This window comes from Pongo pygmaeus, chromosome 6 (genome assembly GCF_028885625.2).
Source record: "Pongo pygmaeus isolate AG05252 chromosome 6, NHGRI_mPonPyg2-v2.0_pri, whole genome shotgun sequence".
Lineage (NCBI taxonomy): Eukaryota > Metazoa > Chordata > Mammalia > Primates > Hominidae > Pongo > Pongo pygmaeus.
In genome coordinates, this window is record NC_072379.2 from 129843627 (window position 1) to 129858224 (window position 14598).

General features: G+C 39.9%; 1 long non-coding RNA gene across 2 annotated transcripts in view; it reads right to left on the reverse strand.

Moving 5' to 3' along the window:
* Positions 1–11473: 11473 nt before the first annotated feature.
* The window catches only part of LOC129040624 (uncharacterized), a 141361-nt gene continuing 138236 nt past the window's right edge, over positions 11474–14598 (reverse strand). For both annotated transcript variants that reach the window (XR_010126989.1, XR_008503691.2), the window contains one exon: positions 11474–13156. This is a non-coding gene — a long non-coding RNA (uncharacterized LOC129040624). The remainder of the gene's footprint in view (positions 13157–14598) is intronic.

Consider the following 14598-nt stretch of genomic DNA (forward strand, 5'->3'; position numbering starts at 1 on the left):
TGGCCTCCAGGGACCTTAGCTACCTGATCTTCTCCTTAGTTGTTTACACACACCATTGCCTGGCAACTACAAATCGATTCCTGCCCACTCTGCACCCCGGCATTTCCCATCCCTACCTATGCCTTTGCTCACATCCATGATGGTGGGTCCGTAAGATTACGTGGAGCTGAAAATTCCTATTGCCTAGTGACACTGTAGCCACTGTAACACACTGTGGGGCTTTACTTTTTCTATGTTTAGGTATGTTTGGATACATGAGCACTTACCATTGTGTTACAATGTATTCAGTACAGTCGTACTGTACGCTGCACACGTTTGTGGCCTAGGAGCAATAGAGCCATATCATATTGCCTAGGCATGTAGTAGGCTATACCATGTAGGTCTATGTATATACACTCTATGATGTTCACACAATGACAAAACTGCCTATCCCCATTGTTAAATGACGCATGACTCTATATGCATTAAGCACCTACTATGTGTCAGGTAGTGTACTTGGCAGGTGCTGAAGTACGGTGGTGAATCAGTGAAGAACATTCCTCATGGAGTTCATAGTCTACGGGGAAGAATGGTGAGCTCCAGTATAGATACCCAGTATATATAGAGAGAGCTCCAGTATAGACACCCAGTATAGACATAGCCAAGTGACCAAGAGCACTGGCTTGGAGTCATTCAGATGAGGTTTAATCCTTGGTTCTGCTACGTGCTTTGGAAATGTGACTCCCTAATCACTGCTTACTTTATATGTAAAATGGGACGGTAATGCCAGCCTTTCGGGGCTGTTGAGAAGATTCCATGAGACAATGTTTATAAAGCACTTACAACAGCATCTAGCACACAACAGACCTAATAAATGGGAGTTATGATGACTGTTCTCTCAAAGATCCAAAGAACACACACAAAGAGGTTTGCTATTTTCTACCCCAGAACACACCCCAAAATGCTGAACCAGGAGCCAACTCATATCACCACTTTATCACACTCCTGTATGACCCTGGGCAAATCAGATGCCCACCAGTGTCACTAGGCTAGACAGCAAAGTCTAGTTGCTAAAAATATACTCCAGCAGGTGGTCTACAGTGTTGCTGTAATGGGAATGTTTTCTATTTTTCAAGGAGCTAAGAAGCATTATCGGATGGCCTCTTGAAAAATAACTTATAAGCATTTTCTCTTTCAATACAAGCCCTACTAAGAGCACACTACCATAATAAATATTCTGGACAATGGCTCCAAAGGGAGAGATGAAAAGCTGTGCTCAGGGCATTAAGCTGAGAAGCGACGGAGTGGTCAACAGCACCACCTCTGCAGCCAGGCTGCCTGAGTCTTCAGTACAGCTCTGTCACTCACTAGCTGTGCAGCAATGACCACATCACTCACTGGACTCCTTGCTTAAAATCTGTAAAATGGGATAATATTATTCCCTGTCTCATTAGGTAACTACCTAATGAGTTAAGGATTAGTTAAGGACTACCTAATGAGTAAGGATTAAAATCACTAACACCTGTAGGGCAACTAAAACAGCACCTGACATACAGAGAACATTCCATAAACATTACCAATAATTACGCATGGCAAACTCAGTAACTTTATTACCTTGCTAATAAAAACATGAAGGCCAAATAGCAAGAAAGCAACTGAACTACACCAGAGGTTTGAAACTTCAGTTTTCTCCCTGGCTCTCCCATCAACGTTCTGCATGATTGTGGGTACATCACATCCCTTCTGTACTTCACTATTCTCATCTATACAAAAAGCAATATACACATACATCAAGAACACCTAGAGAAGCCTGATGCAGCTTTCTGCTAATATCAACGGGAGCCGAACAATTTAAATTTCTTTATCTTCCTATCTGCATTAGTCAGGGTTCTCCAGAGAAACAGAACCAATAGGGAGAGACGGAGAGGGAGAGGAAGAGAGAGAGGGCCATTGAGAGGGAGATTGAGATTGAGAGAGAGAGAGAGAGATTGAGATTGAGAGAGAGAGTGGTGGGGGTGGGGGTAGATACTGATATTTACCTTAAGGAACTGGCTCATGCAATTACAGGGACTGACAAATCCACAATCTTCAGGGCATGCTGGTGACCAAGGGAAGAGTTGATGTTGCGGTCTTTTTTTTTTTTTTTTTTTTTTTTTTTTTGAGACAGAGTCTCATTCTGTTGCCCAGGCTAGAGTACAGTTGCACGATCTCAGCTCACTGCAACCTCTGCCTCCTGTGTTCAAGTGATTCTCATGCTGCAGCCTCCCAAGTAGCTGGGACTACAGGCGCCTGCCACCATGCCCAGCTAATTTTTGTGTTTTTAATAGAGACGGGTTTTTGTCATGTTGGCCAGGCTGGTCTTGAACTCCTAATCTCAAGTGATCCACCCATCTCAGCCTCCCAAAGTGCTGGGATTACAGGCATGAGCCACCACGCCAGGCCAGTGTTGCAGTCTTGAGTCTGAAGGGAGTCTGGAGACAGAGTTCCTTCTTCTTTAGGGACTTCAATCTTTTTCTCTTAAGGCCTTCAACTGATGATATATGAGGCCTACATACATTACAAAGGATAATCTGCTTCACTCATTCTACTGATATAAATGTTAAACCTCATCTAAAAAAATACCTGCACAGCGACATCTAGACTGGTGCTTGACCAAGTATCTGGGTACTGCGGCCTCGCCAAGCTGATACATACAATTAGCCATTACATCATCCTTTCAGAAGGGGTGATGCCCACGCCAAAGGACAAAACCTCTAGACTCCACAGCCATTTAATCTTCTATTGGAGACCATGATCAAGGCAAGGAATTCAGATGAGGCTACTCTTTTCTTCACAGGTGAATTCCAAGCGTCTCACAGCTTCCAAGGCATTTCTTGTTCTGGTTCCTGCTCACCTGTCTAGCCTAATCTCCTTGCTTTTCCCTCTATTCCAGCCATACGTGGTTTTTGGTTTAAAGACACTGTGTTCCTCTCTTGCTCTGCCTGAGTACGCGCTACTTCCACAGCCTGGGATATGACGTTTTCCCACTTTTTATCTGGGTCCTCATCATTTGAGTCTCATGTTGAGAACCACATCTGCCTCTAGAGAGCTTCCCTGACCTGACAAGGTTAGGCCAGTAAGTTCCTATAGCCAATCTGCACACCTCCTGCCTTACACTCAAGCCACGCCATCAGGGCTCCCTCCTAGCCTGGCAGCTCCGTGAAGGACGCACCTCTCTTGTTGGCGACAGCATTCATGCTGCCAAGCTGGTCCACGAAGACACAACAAATAGCTGCTGAATAAATAAATGAGGATGCAGATGGTTCTTAAGCCTCGACCTTCAGTCCTCCCAATGTCCTTGAGATTCAGCTCCATGTCTCCAACCACTTGATGGACACCTAAAGGTGGGAATCTCACCAGCACCTACACTGAATATGCACGGAGTGGACAGAGCTTGTCTTCGCTCTCATGTACGCTGTCTTCCAAGCCTAGTACAGTAGAAAGAACTCAGGCTTGGGGGTCAGGGAGGCCTGTACTGAAGTCCCTGTTCTAGATCTTGTTATAACTGTACAGTTTTAGACCAATTGCTAACTTTCTCTGAGCCTTAGTTTTCTCGTCTCTGATATAAGGATGAAAATACCAACCCACAAGATTAGGAGGAGATTAAATGAGATAATAGCTATGCAATGCCTGGCAGATAGCATAGAAATAATGAATGACACCTGGGTTTGAAAGCTCTGGGGGCATTTTTGCTTCTCATCAGCCAAACCCTATTGTCTAGGCAGTTCCTAAATCCCATCTCATAAATTCAATTTCTCCATCTAGTGGCCTTCCCCTCACCCAGGCCCTCCCCACCTCCCTCCTGGACCACCACAGCAGCTCTAAAAGGCTTCCTAGCTCTGGCTATTTCACAGTCCAGAGGCACCCACATTCTGATCCCCGACAAGGCCTCTTCAGGACGGGGACTCTAGCCACTCAAATTCTTCCATTGCTCCCCAGTAACTTAAGTTTAAATCATTTAGTCACGTGCCATTCAAGGCCCTCTGGGTTCTGGCCTCCAAGGACCTTTGCTACCTGATCTTCTCCTTAGTTGTTTACACACACCATTGCCTGGCAATTACAAATCGATTCCTGCCCACTCTGCACCCCGGCATTTCCCATCCCTACCTATGCCTTTGCTCATGTTTCCTTCAACGAGGATACTCCACGACCTCAAGTCCAGCATTACCTTTCTTTGAATGTCTGGCTCAAAGGCTTTTTATCCATGAAGCATTTCTTGATCATCCCAGCCAGAGATAAACACACAACCTTTCTTTTCTATGAACTTGTGGTATGTTTATCTCTCTAACTTTTATACATTTCTCTTTCTCTCTGCATTTATTCTTTGTTTTTCTTTTTTCTAAGACATCTTGTTGTAGCATCTCTGCATTTATTCTAATTTTATCTGTGCACAGAACCTTAGCTTCAAGCTCCTTGAAGGGTAGCATCGTGTCCCAGCCTACACTGTCACACTCAGGAGAAGCACCCAGTAGATGGTGGCTCTGTATCTACCTACAGAGTGCCACTGAGGAGCACAGGCCTTCATGTCTGTAGCCCATCAGCTGAGCCTTCACATCAGCTCCTAGAACAGTGCCTGGCATACAGCAACACCCAGAAATCATTGTTAAATGAAATTATCCACAAGGGAGTCATCTAGTGTCTACAGGATAGAAATTCTTTCCCTGTAGAATATAACATGAAAGGGGATGTGAAGAAGCCTTCTCTCTCCCCATACTTCCAGATGCAAGAAAGCTTCATGTTAACTGTCTCCCACAAGCTATATAGCTACTCTCGGCAATAAACATGACATATAAAGCTTTGGTGCATTTGGTGTGTCAAAAATATTCAATTTTAACATGTCAGAAAGAATCATTTTTCAAAAACAGTCTCCTTTGGAGAAGAGAGTTATTCAAACAATATCCAAAACCTTTTTGGATCTCACATTTTGAAGAGGTCCAACTTCCGTTGGTTAAAAAAAAAAAGTCTATTATATAATGAAAGCCTTACAACTGACTGAGAATTATAGAATTTCAGAAATAAATCCCAGTCTGTTCATCCTTAAAATAAGAAGCTATTTTTCAGGGCTTTCATGTCCAAAATTATATTATGTAAGCCGCTTCATAAATCATGTACACAACAATTCTCATTTTTCCATTAAATCTCTATTTTGAAATTTAATTAATTCACTCATCCATTTTTTCAGAGATGGGATCTTGTTCTGTCACTTAGGCTAGAGTGCAGTGGTGTGATCATAGCTCACTGTAGCCTTCAACTCCAGGGCTCAAGGGATCCTCCTGCCTCAGCCTCCCAAGTAGCTGGGACTATAGATCCATGCCACCATGTGTGGATTATTTTTTTATTTTATTTTTTATTTTGTAGAGATGGGGATCTATGTTGCCCAGGCTGGTCTCAAACTCCTGGCCTCAAGTGATCCTCCCACCTCAGCCTCCTAAAGTGCTGGGATCACAGGTATGAGCCACCGTGCCCTGTCTTTTTATTTTGATCCCCTCTGGGCTCTAACAACACACGTGCACCTCTGTTATAGGACATCAGTCTACAGTGCTACCTCTTTTTATAGTCATTTATCTCACTAACCTGTGTCTTTCTGAAATGCCAGACCCATGTTCATTTTTGAATCTACAGTACCTTCTACTGAAATGTAGTAGCTGGCTCCGTCCATGTTTATAACATGAAACAATGACTTGAATCAGTGGTCTGATCACCTACCATATTCATGAGACCTAACTACTGGCTCCCTCCTACCCTCAAAGGACAGAGATTTCCCACCGCTGTGGATAGTCAAAAGAAGATAGAAAGTTCGTAAGTGCTTCATTTAATGTGTTTATTTAGTCCCCTTGAAATAAATACTGATGGGTAAAACCAAATTAATTTAAATCACATGCTAAAAAGGATAGCCAGTCAAGTACCTAGCTGAGTATCTAAAATTAGTACACACACACACACACACACTCCAAAAACAAAAACATGGAAAAAGCCAAAAAGCCCTGCCTGTTCAGCCCTGTATACCCTTCACTGACTAGGAAGTGACCCACTTTTCAGGTATCATCCAATCATACAAACTGGGCATCAGTGTCGTCAGAAGCCCCCACATGTTCATCTCAAGACTCAACAACATAAACACGTCTATGTTTCCAAGAAAGCTCGTTGCAAGTTGGTGACAAATTTGAAAAAAAAAAAAAAAAAAAAAAAACTCTAAATAAAATTACAGACATGACTTTCACATTTGAGCTCTCCAAATATATTGTTATGGGTTTAAGAAATACCACACTTCTGTGTCACAAAGAGAGTTCTAAAAAGCAGTATGTTCTGAGAAGTCCGTACCTGCTACTTGAGAACTAAACAAGGCTTGTAACAACTGAATCTCTTTAGAAGACTGTTAACACCATGCATAAGTATATAAAAATGGAAAATAAACATAACTGAAGATTTGAGAATTTTTCAGTTATACAGTTCTTATGAAAGATGGAAAATATTTCATATTCTCATATATTTATAAAAGCAGCAGATATTTCTATTTACAGAGGTGGAAACTGAGGCAAGAAAATGCAGTCATTTTGTTGGAGGACTATTCTACATTTCCAAAGCAATTAAGACATGACCCCAAACTAACTAAATTCTCCTGCAACGTATTCTTACAAGAAAAAGGCTAAAAGCCTTATTGCTTAACAAAAGCTAAACAATGTGAATTATTTCAATAACTGGTCCAAAAAGCTGCAGCAGGCCACTGAGTAACTTGGACATCTGTTGCCATGCTTGTTCATGCTTTCCCCTGAGATGACATATATGTATCATCATTAATAGATGTCCTTGATTTTGATAAGAATAATATTTATGTACATCCCCACATCTCCTGTACATAGCCATGTGCTGCCATCTTCTGATTATGCCCAGTGGAGTGTAAACATTTTTTCATGAAAAAGCAAAATCAATAAAAGTAAAACTCCCCACTTTTCCTGCCAGTAGTGCCCTTGGTAACAAACAGGGCAGAGACACCAACACAGAGATTACAATACTCTCAGACATAATTCAAGCAGAACTTTAAATGGATCAGTGCATGTTATAAACTTTCTTTTTTTTGCAAGTGCCAAGCGTGCTTATGCTACTATTCATTCTGAGATAGACAGATCATCAATGACCTTCTGGGTCACTGACTAGGGAGAAAGCTGACTATAAAAAAGAGTGGGAGAAAAATAAAGGGGGGGTTGCTTCCTTCCACCCTAGACCCCCTACTGCCTTGAATGAAAGAAGACAGATGGCAGCCACCTTTCCTTTTAATTAGGAGGGGCGGCTTAGAAGGGACAGTCCTGCTCACTTGGCACTATCTTTAACAAGACTGTTTTGATGGCAATACTCTGCTCATTCGCCCTTCTTTCAAACTGTTCTTAATTTTTCATTTACAAACTGAATTTCCGTAAATTTAATGGTGAAACAATTACAGCTCTGACCACAACGCTATACATAAAGGACACACTTAAAGATGTTTGCTGAATTAAAAATTCACAGATATTCCTATAAAGAGGCTGGAATGTTTCAAATGAAATACAGCTACCTCCAGTCCTATCAGCACCACTTTGAGATAAAATATGAATTCCCAGGACACAGAAGCTCTAACTTAAATTCACAACATTCCATACTAGACATAGAAGTAACACCCCTGGTTTCTGCTTTCCGGTTCCACACTCCAGTCGTGCTCCCACCTTTCACCTTCAAGGTATTGCTGTTCAAGTTGACCAAAAAAAAAAAAAAAAAAAAAATCAAAAAAAATTCTGCAGTAAAAATCAGTCCTAAATGTAGAAGGGAAGATCATTTAATAACAAATCACAAACCACTCTTCATCTCTATTTGCTCTGCATTTGCAGAAACCATAGAACTTTGTATTACAAGTTAATCAATCCACATCACATCTCTGGAGAGAGGATCAGCATAAAAAAACAAACAAAATGGAAAACAGGAGCCACGTGTCAGAATTAGGCTAGTGTCACAGGATCTTCTATGGAGGTGACGAAGCCTCTTCATTATTTTCTAGAGGCAATTAAGCACATTTTCCATAAATCTACATGGCACAAAACTTTCTAACATGAAAGTAAAGTTTAGTTGCTGTTGATGGGGTTAGGTCTCTATACACTGTATCTCATTTTTATATTAAATTTGTTTTATCAACATCATTAAATAATTGATATTCTCGCAGCTCTTTTCCATTTCCTGATGCATTTTTAAATTGCAGCCTCTTGTCTGTGACACCTTCCCACCTAGTTTCTGCACAATTCCTGCACAAGGACCCTCTGCCTTAACATCGGTCCTGGGGAAACCCACTGTGCCTGCTTCCAAATGGAAATCAGGGCGGCGAACTGGGGCTGTTTTGCTAGAGGTGCTCCTGGTCATACCATGCAAAACGCCTTGTCTGTGTCATAGTCATTTACCTAATGGCAAAGTTCTTGGACCATTCAGAAACAAAACAAAACACTTTTTGTTTTCTCCTTGATAATAAATTTCAATCTCTTCCTATCTCTAAACAGCAAGCCGGCACACTAGATATGGGAAGAGGGAAAAGATAAAAGAAGCAGTCAGCTATTGAATAAACTATATCCTACTTCCCAATGAAGGGGAAAAAACTTGGCATTTGCCGGATATTGAGTGTCTAATAACATTAGCAAGAAAAAACACGCAGGAGAGACTGACTAACAAAGAAACAAACAGAACTTACTTTGTTTCCCAGCACAGTAAGCGGGTCGGCAATGAGATGACGGCAATTCCTTCCTCAAGGTCCCTGCTTTCACTTTAAAAGCTGTGTGAGTGCTTACATCCAGGTTTGCCGTGGAACTCCAAATGTCTGTGCTTCTAAAGATGCCCCAACTTCCCAGTTCATGTCAGACACTGAAGACACACTTGTGAGGATCGGGAGGCCCCGCGGTAGCCCCAGTCGACCTCTGGGTGCCACGTGGCACCTCCACTGTTGTGACTACACACACAAGCCCGGGACACCCACTTGTTAGCTCAGGAACCAGGCGGCCAGCAGATATCTGCTCAGATGAACATCCAGAGACTCAATCCCCTGGCATTCTCAGGTTCAAGGTTGGAAAACGCATTAAGACGAGAGCCACACAGTCAGCAGAATCTGCGCCATTAGCTTTCCCGTACTTAAATGTCTGTCTAAATAAGAGTCAAAGGCACAAAATGAGAAGGAATATCTTACTAGGGATTGTGACTTGCACTTGCCATATTTTGAAAGTACTGGGTCCTATCTTGCTCTCTCAAACTGCATTTAAGAAACCCTACATCAGAAGTTATTTTCATTTCTTCTGTGAAAAACCGAAAATCAATAAAAGACTGGAAAAACATATGAAATATAATTCTGCTTAAAAACATAACCATTATTTAATCTCAACGGGCCAATTTATTTTAATCCAAAGAAGAAGAAAAAAAAAACCACGTGTATAAATTTAAAGTTTGTTTTGAAAAATTACTTCATCCATGTACCGTGCAGCTCATAAAAACAAACCTTCTTCCAGCGAAACGGGACACTTTGACCTTGTTTACTGCAGTGTTTTGAAACCGCTGTCTCGTAACTCCTGACATCACCGGTGGTGCATTAGCACCTGGACTGCTGTTGGCTGCACATGCTGATACCCCGACTCTCTTGAATCACCCGTGGCTGAACAAATGCTCACAGAACAGTAAGGATAGTGGCATTAGCATTAAACCCACAAAACTCACGAGACCTTTCAGAAGTGTCACATCTCTCCGTTCACTTATACAAGAAAACAAAAGCATTGTATATCTGATACTTTTTAAGTCCCAGCATCCAGACCTAGTACAGACAATTCTTTCTTCTGACCCTCTCCCTGCCCAAGAAACGGGATTCCTTTCTCACCAACCGCCATATTGGCAAGACTTTCTGCCACAGAGTTTTACTATTAATACTAGAAGTTCCAACCTACTTTCCACCAATAAAAAGTTCCCACAAATCTTCCTAGGGGAGAATTTATTTAAGTATATTTTAGAGTTTCAAAGAGCACTGCATTCTTAAGTTTCACAAAATCAAATTTATTTGTTTTCTTTTATGGAACATGCTTTTGGTGTTGTGCCTGCCTGTTGCGCATTTTTAAAGAAACAATTTTCTCCTGTAAGCCTGACACATTTCCCTTTCTGCATTCCCCAGTTCTTTTTCTAAATACACCAAAATCAAAGCAACAGATAGTTGCCACCACTGGAAGCAAGCCACAATTCAATTTGTGCAACTATCTCCCCAGATTCACTTCTTAAATAAAACTAAATCCTGGTCATACAATGATAGTGCAATTTTACAGAGAAATTAAAAACCCAAGTTTAATGTGTCTGAAATCAGTTGATAACCTTTACTGAAACCACTTAAAAACAGCACATCCTTAAACTATAGTCACCAAAAAATATAGAACACAAAATACATATTTGAGCAATTATAGCCCTTGTTTGTCAAAGAGGAATAAAAAGAAAAACATCCAGAGTTAATACAATTAATTAACTCTAGCTAAAGAACTACTAAAAAGACCCTCCAAATGCCATGCTGTTACTATGACAACTTCCAAATTGCTCTGAGAAAATGTGCTGGATTGTCAGATTCGTGATAAAACAAGTGTCATCCTGCCTGCTAGGAATTACTTTCATTTATATCGGGCAGCAGAAAGGCTAAATGGCCACTTGCAATTCCGAAATATTAGATTGTTACCTTTTGATAGATGCTGTACTCTTCATTCAGATCATGAGAAGAGTTAAAAAATAAATGAATCTCTCTCAATCATCGGAACCCTTTTGGTTTCATTCCTGCAACGATACCACTCCCACCGTCTATCTAGTTGGTACATTATTTTGTATAAGGAAAGCAGCAAAGTCTGATTCAATCTGAAAGGGAAGGGCCAAGGAAAAACCCCTAACAGTATCTCGTTTCCAAATACAAATAGGTGAACAGACACTCACTCTGATATTTAAGGGTTAATAATGACACAGAAAAAGAAAACGGCATTTTCTCCCTTAAAATTCCTGCTCCTAGGTATTCAGGCTGATTTACATTTTACGTAATCTGATGGCTCAATCAGGAAGTGAGAATTTTAAGTGCGTGAGTTATGGACGGGAGGAATCATGTGACCCATACATAGCAAAGAAAATTATGCAGCAGATGAGCACGCTAAGAAAAATAAACTAAGCAGTTTAAAAATAGTGTTGTGGGGATATATCGACCCATGAATATACTATGGCTTTTGAGAACTAATAATTCATTTGGACGCCTTAAAAATAAATCCCCAGGACTGTTTTAAAAAATATTACAAGATCCTAGGAATGCACGGTGAGAAATTAAAGTTTAATTATCCAAGAAACTGTTTCCCTGAAGCTCATATCCATTCATGGTTTATGTTAAAGGCTATTTTTCATCATTATTGAAAGATCAGGCAATACGTAATATAATCAAACAAAACACAGATTGCAGTGATGTTTACTTAAGCTTTATTTATATATATAGTGCGTGGGTTCCTGGAGCACAAAGAAGAAAGTTGCTCAGATTTATCCAGACCTCACATAAGTTTATAGATTTCAAGTAGCCACTGTATTTTATTACAGCAAATACATTCTTCAAGAGGAAAATGTTAGGGCCATAGAAGCTTTGACCTTAGCTATCTAAGCTTGTACTAGGTCATCATTAAGTAGTATCTGTATCATTCTTATGTGTTCCATAAGTTATGCCACAAATACCAGACCAAGTACACTCAGTCTAGAAACAAAAAAGTGGGAGATAAAGGTTAAAACATTCTAATAGGTGTAATGGGCTGATAGATGACTTTATATTACAAAGCTACTTAAGACAATTCTACTTTTCTAGAATACAACACATTAATATAAACACTTGAAATTCAAAAGATTTGGCCTGTGGATGCTTTGTTTCTCAATGCAATTCTTATTAATATGTTAATAAGTAATAATTTATTAATACCAATAATAAAAAAATTAACATGGTTGAGAGCAGGTGTATCTCATAGCCTTTACTTTTATCAATTTAATGCTTAATACCAAAATACTATTCATATTTTTATTTCAGCCTATTAAAAAAATTTATACCACAGCTCTGGGCAAGTGGCAGGGTGGCGCCAGTGACAGGAATCAGTTTAGCGTATTTCTTGATTCCTAGCTCATCTTCCTTTAATTCTTAAACACAAGAGGTAGCTGGCGGAAAGAAGAGACTGTTAGGAAAGACAGAAACCTTTCAGAAAGGAAGCTTAAGGTAGATTAAGAAAAGTTAGGGAAGCTGAGAAGCACACAATCTTCCAGATGGAGTATTACATGACATCTGTCATCATCTTACTAAACTTGATATCATATTTGTTGACTGAATTAAGGAAAGATGAACTAGTTACCAAGAAATATACTCAGCAGATTGATTCATGGCAAACCTAGCTCAGCCACTTGCCTAGACTTTAGTTTATTTAGGATAAACCTCAGAGGATGTACTTCTCAACTCCTTCATTTTATAAATGAATCTTGGGTCCGGGCTCAGCTGTCAGTCAACTATCTGTATAATAAATACAGCAAAGTCTCTTAACTTCCCTAATTTCCTGAAACATCAAATTGTTACCTTTTGAGAGATGTTGTACTCTTTATTCAGATCACAAAAAGAGTAATCAGTAAATGAATCTCTGAGTAATCAGGACCATTTTTATTTAATTCCTGCAACTATACTACTAATCAGAAAATTAGAGAAGTTAAGAGACTTTGCTGTGTCACACAGATAGGTGAGTGAACTGAAACCAGACCCAAGATTTTGGACTTTCTCAGGCTAGGACTCTTTTTCACCATGTGCTGCCTTACAACTGTCACCTGAGGTTCGAGTAACTCTCCAACTAGCCAAGCCCTGGCTACTTATCCTAGTCATGGAAAAGTCAAACAGTCAGGATCCAGAGACCCTCGCTCTGTGCCACCTTCTTCTTAACTCACAGGCCCACTGACCCTCACTGCTGCTGTGGGCTGCTCCCACCAGCCCGTGCTGAGCCTCCTACCTCATCTGCAAGGAGACAGGGCAAGTTCCAGCCTGAGAGGCATGGCTTCTGAGATGGTTCCAGTCCCTCTTCCTGGCTCGTTCCTTCCACTGATACTCACAGCTTCCTCATTTTTCCTAATGGGAAAATCAAAGCACTAAAATAAGAAAAATCACTTGTTTTGGTTCATGTCACAGCTATACTGGGATTCTGAATAAACACAAGAACCAGATAATATTCTAGAAAAAGTAAAATTAACTCCTACTTCATAAGATTCACCAGAATTAATTCTGTGGAGATTAAAGAGTTAAATATAAAAGGAAAAAAAGGAAGAAAGCTAAATTAGTAGAAAATTCTTTCTGAATTTGGAATGGGAAAAGAAGATTTAGCTTTATAGAAGCAATGAAACAAAATGTAAAACCCCTATATGTCAAAAAACAGCAAACAGAATTGAAAGGTAAGCAAAAAAAGGCCAGGTGTGTTGGCTCACACCTGTAATCCCACCACTCTGGGAGGCTGAGGCAGGAGGATTGCTCAAGGCTTGGAGACCAGCCTGGGCAACATAGTGAGATCCTGTTCCTACAAAAAAATTTAAAAACTAGCAAGGCATGGTGGCACATATGTGTGGTCCTAGCAGAGGCTAGGGTTGGAGGATCACTTGAGCCCAGGAGTTCCAGGCTGCAGTGAGCTATGGTTGCATCACTGCATTCCAGCCCGGGTGACAGAGGGAGGCCTTGTCTCTAAATAAATAAAAAGGTAATAAGCAAAAAATAAAATAGCTGTAACAGGATAATATTCTTTATAGTATTTGAATGTAAAAGGTAAAATGTAATAACAGACAATTCACGCAAAAATATAAAAGGCCAATTAATATGAAAAAATGCTCGATTTCATGAGCAAACATCGAAATTCATTTCACCAATCACAAAGATGGACAACAAAAAAAGGAAAGCTCATGAAGTGAGGTGAGACAACCATTTGAGGAAATCAGCAATATGTGTATTTTTTCAGCCTTAAAACTGTTTTGACTCCTAAGATGTTTATAAATATCTCCTAAGGAAATTATCATAGATACATAGGAAGATAACTATACAGGGACATACTTAGCAAAAGCATAAAATTGGGAACAACTTAAACATCCAAAGATGGAATGGAGCATGTGACTAAACAGATCACAGTAAAAATTAATACGCTTAAATCATGATTTTTGAAGAATGCTTCATGATACTGGAAATGACAAAATATAATGTTGGGTGCAAATGCTGAATATAAAATCATACGTAAACATGAGACTACTGTTGCCAGGTAAAACAGAAAGTGAAGAAGAAGGGACAAGCTGGTCTTGAGACTGGATTAGGATACATTAAAAAAGCTTAAAAAGGGCAGACGGACATTAGATTTTTTATTACTTCTTTATAATCTTGAGATGGTTGGCATTTTCTGTAATATATTGTTTTTATAACTGGAAAAATTCTATTTATGCTAATTATCACCCTCTAAATGTTTCTCAGCTTTATAAAATCATGAAAATACTTGCAAATACTTTTTAACAAGAAATTTTTTTTTTTTTTGAGATGGG